The sequence below is a fragment of the Sander lucioperca genome, chromosome 1 (genome assembly GCF_008315115.2).
Source record: "Sander lucioperca isolate FBNREF2018 chromosome 1, SLUC_FBN_1.2, whole genome shotgun sequence".
NCBI lineage: Eukaryota > Metazoa > Chordata > Actinopteri > Perciformes > Percidae > Sander > Sander lucioperca.
This window is the reverse complement of record NC_050173.1, coordinates 5,443,675-5,451,174: the sequence shown is the minus strand read 5'-3', so window position 1 is coordinate 5,451,174 and position 7,500 is coordinate 5,443,675.

Sequence of the window (7,500 nt, the reverse complement as noted above, 5' to 3'; positions counted from 1 at the left end):
CAAAAGGTTTATGCGACATTATTGGTATTATTCAACTTTTCAATGACATTCATACTAATTTAACCCATATTCATATTCTCACTACTTCACATACTTCTTACACAATTGAACCAGCAATTCAGTGTAGCCTCAGCATTCAGCATTCAGCTTTCAGCATTTATAAGATCAGATAAGATAAGATATACTTTATTGTCCCCGAAGGGAAATTAGTTTTGGACTCTGTCCATTCTGCAGCTTTACAAAGACAACACAAAATATAGAAAATAAGCATCTGTCAACACGTACTCTCATGCAACACAAACATGCTCTCATATACACCAGACAGGTACCTATGTAATAAGCACATTAACTACTCCTTTCATTGGCATTTCGGCTGCTTCTCCGCAATAAGTGTAGCACAGCCCATGCGCAATGAGATATTGCATAACGATCATATTCAGCGTTCACACAGCAAGTAGAAACTACAGAATGCAGAATTTCTTCAGCAATCACTGATCTTCTCTCCGTCCTGTTTATCTGAAGAAATCTCAACATTTCATTCAGAGCTGCAGCTGAAATGCAGTTAATGCATGAGTGCACATGCACAGCCCCCCCCCCCCTTCATCTCTTTGTGAACATGGATCTGATTTCAGACTCAAACGTCTCCCTCGCCTCTCTCTGACAACTTGTTCTGCTCGTGTTGTGGCGAGCTGTGAGCCGTGAAAGAAAAACAGCGCATGCAGAACCATGAAAAAGCCATTAAAAGAATATTTTCTCTGCCTGGCTTTTGTCTCTCTCTCCCTCTCCCTCTCCCCCCGTCTCTCTCCCCCTCCCTCTCTCTCTCTCTCCCCCCGTCTCTCTCCCCCTCCCTCTCTCTCTCTGACACAAACAAATGCAAATGGACGTGAGTACGTTTTTGTTGCTTTTTCTAACACTTTCAGCACCTTTTTTAACACTGCTTTCTCTCCCTCTCTCCACCTCCTTCCCTCTCTCTCTCTCTCTCTCTCTCTCTCTCTCTCTCTCTCTGTCCCTCTGTTCCCCCCCCCCCCTTTAAACAAATGTAAATGCCCGTGAGGACCCCCGTTTGAGAGCAGCTCTGAATGCTTTTAAAGGAGCTCCTAATTAATCTAAGTACAGCAGCAATAGGCCCACTCGGAGTTCCCTTCAGCCCTTTATCTGAAAGGGAGGGGGGGAGGGGACAAAATAAAGCAAAAGAGAAAGAAAGGAAAGGAAAGAAAAGAGAGAGGGGATCCGCCTCATTCAGCACCCCCCCCCCCCTCCCTCCCGCTGGATGCAATCACTCTGATTCCTCCCAAAATAATAAGAATAAGAAAACCTTTATTTATAAAAACAAGTCACAACGTGCTTCCACTTTTGTTTCTAAGACGGGTCGTACTAACGACAGAGAGATGACAGACTGAATGTTGTTTACATCAGCGTTAAACAAGACAATTACATACAAAACAGGATGAAAAACAATGAAGAAAACGTCAAAAAAGTGTAAAAGACTAGTAATAGATTACTTTAACCGTCCTGTTGTCCTCGGGGGTCTAATCTGACCCATTTTCAAAAAGTTTCTATATCAGAAATTTGGGTTTCTTTCAACCACATTGTCAAAAAAAATAATGTGGATGGTTCCATACAACGGCCTTCACAAGTACATTCATTTAGTAGTTCACTACTTTCATTTAATGTTGGTGTTTTATTCAATTTTATAGCATTTGAAAAGAATTTTTATAAAAGAACGTTGGAAAAAAAGTGACAAAAATGTCAGAAAAAACTTCAAAAACGTCAAATCAAAACATCTGAAGACTAAAGTGTCGAAAAAGTTTTAAAGTTTTTAATTATGACCCAGAAAAACCCAAAGTTGTCTGTTGGTCGTCGTGGAGACGAGAGGAGCTGAGAGGTCAACCCCTCGTGTTGTCGAACCGTCGATGCTGAAACTTCTCGGGGTCAACATTTAAAAACGTTGGCGTCTTTTTCAACATTTTTGTGGTTTTTCTCGACATCTTTGTTGATTTTTTTCTGCGTTTTTCTGATATTTTTCGCTCTTTTTTTTCCAACGTTCTTTCGTAATATTTTTTTTCAAACGCTATAAAATTGAATAAAACACCCAAATTCAATGAAAGTAGTGAGCTGATACATGAATGTACTTGTGCAGACCGTTGTAGGGAACCATCCACGTTATTTTGTTTGACAATGTGGTTGAAAGAAACCCAATTTTTTTTTTTTTAACCACGTTTATTTCACACGTCATCAATGCATCATTAAACACAATCTCATAAGGTACAATAATCATATATAAGCCGCGTGAAATGGGGAACCCCAAATAAGCTACTAAAAGCTTTTTGGAGGGGGCTGAATGTAGAAACCTGTACACTGTAAATTTTGACAACTTGACTTTACTTAAAAAATGTACGCAAACTCATTGCCTTAACAAAACTAAGTTCAATGAACTTAGTAATGGTAAATTAGTGCAGCTTAATTGTTCTTAGTACGCAATACCTAATAAACTTACATTTTTAACTGAACACAGCTTGTTTATTCTGAGTAAGTGATACTTAATTAGCTCATGGTTTTTAAGTAAATGCAGCTTGTTTTTTCTGAGTAAAAACTACTTAATTAGCTCACATTTTTTAAGTGAGCACTACTTAGTACTACTGACTTGTTTTCTGGTTCAGTTTACAGACTGAAAAATACTATACAAGCACTTACATCTACGTAAAAAAAAAAAATATATATCTGAAAGAATGAAATGAGAAGGCTGGTTTATATCAATCACAGCATTTCTTTATTTTTAATGATCTGGCATTCAAACTACCACTAGGACTACAGGAGGGAGAAACTCACAAACTGACAAACATCTCAACATCTCAACAAGTCAAGTCTAACCTCCTGTTGTCTTGTCGTCCCGGCGGCCAACAGGCAACTTTTGGGTTTTTCTGGATCACAATTTTAAAATAAAAGGTTTTTTTTGGACACTTTTGTCATTTTTTTCTGACGTTTTCTGAAGCTTTTCTGATGTTTTAGTTGATTTCTTTGCACTTTATTTGAAGTTTTTGTGTTTTTTTTTCTCACATTTTGGTCACTTTTTTCAACATTGTTTTATAAAAAGAATTGTCAAATAGTATAAAATTGAATAAAACACCCAAATTCAATGAAAGTAGTGAACTGATCATTTATTTAACTTGTGAAGAGCGTTGTAGGGAACCACCCACGTTATTATTTTTGGCAATTTTGATATAGAAACGTTTTAAACATTTTCAAAATGTCTATCAGAACATTTGGGTTTCTTTCAACCACATTGTGTGAAATTAAGGATCAGATCTCTACTTTCATTGAATTGTGGGTGTTTTATTCAATTTCATAGCATTATCCTGACTAAACTTTGACAGATCTGTGATTATCCGTTACCTTCATTCCTCTGATCTTAACCATTAGTCCAAATCATTCATCATTTCTGCTTTTTTCTTACACAAAAATTAGATTTAATTTCAGGCCAATCACATCGTGTATAGAGTCGGTGGGCGGGGCTTATGGCTGCTGCTGCTGGTGAACAGCGGTCTTTGGAATCGGCTTTGGCCGCGACTCTGGAAGACTTGGAGTTAAGCACTGAAGTCTTAAAAAAGGAAGATGTGTTCGGAGTTTAAAGTTTAATCTATCAACTAGCGTTGCTCTGATTGGTTGGAGTGCTATCCTATTGCATGCAGAGAGAATTTAAAAGACAATCGTTTATCCCGCCCCTCTGACTGAGCCCAGCCAATGGGGAGTTCCCAGACCCAACATCTGGATGTGGGTCAGACCCAGACCCAACATCTGGATGTGGGGCTGGCTGGTCAGGCTACGCAAAATGTGGAAAAACCGTAAAAAACGTGTCTAAAAAAGTGTTCTTCTGAGCCGGGATGACAACAGAAGACGGAGAGTTGGGTTTCACACCAAAACTGTAAAAACAAGTTCTTTAAAAAGGACGATGAACAAACCGTTGATACTGACTGAGAGATTCAAACTACCAACCCAACAAAGCCAGGCTTAACCCTCGTATGTCTTGTCTTCCCGTCGACCAACAGCAACGTCTTGATTTTCTCCGTCAGAATTTCAAATTCAAACTTTTTTTCAACGTTTTGGCCTCCTTCCCTTCCCAACATTTTTGAAGTTTTTTGAATGTTTTCAGGGGTCCCTGAAACGCTTCAGTGGGTCTCAACGTGCGCCCCGGGGACCCTCAGGGGCCCCTGAAAAGCTCTGGAGTAAGTCTCACCTGTGTTTTACAAGAAGACAGACGTCATCTTCTCCCATCTCCTCTTTTATTTCTGCAAAAACTAAACGAGAGATAAAAAACGGACAGTAAAATCTGTAAAAAGCTAAATGTCTAAAATGTTTATTTCTGCTTCTCGTTTTGTTTCTCTGCTGCGACAGAAGAAATCATCAGAGGTGGAACACAGGAAGTGGCAGTGGTGGCCTAGAGGTTAGAGACGCCAGCTTGGGACAGGGAGGTCGCTGGTTCAATCCCCGGACCGACAGGATGTAATCTGGTTGGGAAAGTGAAAGAGCACCACTTGTCCCTCCCTCATTACTACTACTGAGGTGCCCTTGAGCAAGCCGCTCCCCAGCTCCAGTGGAGCTGCTCAGAGGCAACAGATAATACTGTATACCTTCATACGATATGAATGTGGTCAGATCAGACTGTGGTAGTACTGGGCAGCTTCCAGGTATGAATGTGATCAGATCAGTGGTTGTACTTGTACTTCTACTAATGGTATTTTTCCATTACATGGTACCTGTTCGACTCACCTTTTCTGGTTTTCCATTCTGATAAAAAGTCCCTGGTACCTGGTAACAGGTACTTTATTTAGTACTTTATTTAGTACCACCTCTGTCGAGGTTCCAAGCGAGCCGAGGCGATACCAAAAGGTGACGTGAAAACCTGCAGACTCCTGATTGGTTGGGGAGAATCGTCACTAATCACTGCGTCATCTTTGCTAGCGACAGACGGGGGTGTCCTGAACAAACCCGCCATTTTTAAACAATTTAGCCAGCGCTGTTTTTTTTTCTTGTTTCTTTAGAAACTAAATGTGTCTTCTGTCAAACAGCCACATGCTGAGAATCACAAACACACCTTCTACGTTGTGTGTGTGTGTCGTGTTATGTCACGGCAGTTTCCTGCGGCATCGCTATGACGACCAACCACGCTCGCCTCAGGCGTGAGGCGGTAGTAAGATGGAGGACGGGACCCCACAGTCGAGCCGAGCCGAGCTGGTACTACCAGTGGGTAAGAGCCATCAGTGAACCTTCCCTGAATAAATCAATATATAATTACAATTACTTGCGTTACTGTAATTGAGTAGTTTTTTGTGTACTTTTACTTTGTGTACTTTTACTTTTAGGAGTAGTTTTCAAAATATGTGATTTGACTTTGACTTAGTAGGTTTTGTTTGTAGTATTGTACTTTGCTACATTTTAAATCAAATCTGTTACTGAGTTAAAAAAAAAAAAGGAAATGACGTTTTGGCAAAATATCCGTCAACGAACTCATCAAAATGTTTTTTGCTTATTTTAAGGTTTGTTGCGTTTTTTTAAAACTTTTTTGGCTCTGTGCCCTTAACAAATCGCAAAAGACTGTGATTTAATTAAATTAGTATAAATAAGATATTAAAATAGGTATAAATATAACAAAATATGTCTCCACTCGCTGTTAGAAAGGAACTAACTTTTACTCTGAGTACATTTTATACCGGTTAATTTTACTTGTACTTCAGTAAAAGTTCATCAAAGTAAGAGTACTTTTACTTAAGTAGAATATTTTTGTACTCTTTCACCTCTGGAAACCAGATTTTGTTTAGATTTTTGCACAAAGCCTCAGAGAGATTTTTCTTTGAAAGATGAAAAGAAGAAATGTAAGAAAGTGAACTAACAGTTTTAAAAAATGTAAAATACATTTCTAACCCTTGTGATGTCGTCCCGTTGACAACCTGCAACTTTGGGTTTTTCTGGGTCAATATTTCAACATTTTGTTGTTCTTTTTCTACACTTTTCTCAACATTTTTGTTTTGTTTGTTTGTTTTTTGTTTTATTTCAATATCTTTGTCACTTTTTGGGTGTTTTTTTCAATTTATTTGTCACTTTTTAAAAAAAAAAGTTTTCGTCACCTTTGCAGCAATGTTTTAGATTTTTTTTATGTCACCTTTTCCAATTTTAATTTTTTTTTTTAAATAATGATTTTTTCGATTTTTTTCCTGCGTTTTTGTAGCTTTTTTTCCAACATTTGTCACTTTTTTCAACGTTCTTTTGTTGTAGTTCTGATATAGAAAGTTTTTGTAAACAGCAGGACAGCAGGAGGGTTGTAAGATCTTCCTCCTTTATTTTTTGCACATAAACTCTGAGAGATTTCCTTCGAAAGAAGCAGAAGAAATGAGTGTGTAGTTTTTTAGTTTTCTTTGCAGATTTCTGCACAAAAACAGAGTTTTCTTTTGAAATCAGTGTGTAGTTTTCTTGTTTTCTTTGCAGATTTCTGCACAAAACCTCTGAGAGTTTCCTTTGAAAGAAGCAGCAGAAGAAGTGTGAGTGTGCTGGTGCTGTCAGGTGCAGGGGTGGTGGGGGGGTGGGGGGGGCAGAACAATGGCAGCAGAAGGCTGCAGATGAATGCTCGGGGTAAATCAGTAATGGAGCTAAAGGGCATGCGCCTGTGGGGAATTTGCCGGCTTATAAAGGAGCTTTAAGAGGGGCCTTCATTCATACGGGCCCAAAGAGATCTGAATTGCCCCCTTCACAATCACTTGAAAGGATGAGCTCAGGGTGTTCCGAAACAAAGTGGAAATCACTCGGCCTTTCAGCGCTTCTAATAAGCTTTTAACTATTTTACATCACGCCGCTCCCCTCGCCCTCCACGCCGCGGCCGCTGTCGACTCAAATGTCTGATTTATACTTTTCTCCACGCTGGATTGGACGGTTTCTTTGCAGAAAATCCAGCAGAAAGTTTTGTGATTGTTGTGTTACGGGTCAGAGAGGAGGGGAGGAGGAGAGGAGAGGAGAGGAGAGGAGGAGGATAGGGGTGGAGAGGAGAGGAGAGGAGAGGAGAGGAGAGAAGAGGAGAGGAGGAGGAGGAGGAGAGGAGGAGGAGTAGGGGAAGAGGAGTAGGAGGAGGGGAGGGGAGGAGAGGAGATGGGAGGAGAGGAGAGGAGAGGTGGAGGATAGGGGTGGAGAGGGGAGGAGAGGAGAGGAGGAGGAGGGGAGGAGAGAAGATGGGAGGAGAGAAGCGGAGGGGAGGGCTAGAGGAGAGGAGGAGGAGGGGAGGAGGAGAGGAGAGGAGGGGAGGAGGAGAGGAGAGGGGAGAGAGGGAGATCGTTATTCAGCCGCAGAGGCAAAGAAACATCTGAGGGCGGGACGTAAGAGCGAGAGATGCCGAAACGTTTCAGAATAAAAGTCTGAGAGGCGGAGATGTTTAAGGATGTGACTTAAGTGGACAAGACTCCCAAAATATTAACTCAACTTTATTTTCTTTGTAATGACATTTTATTTTATTTATTT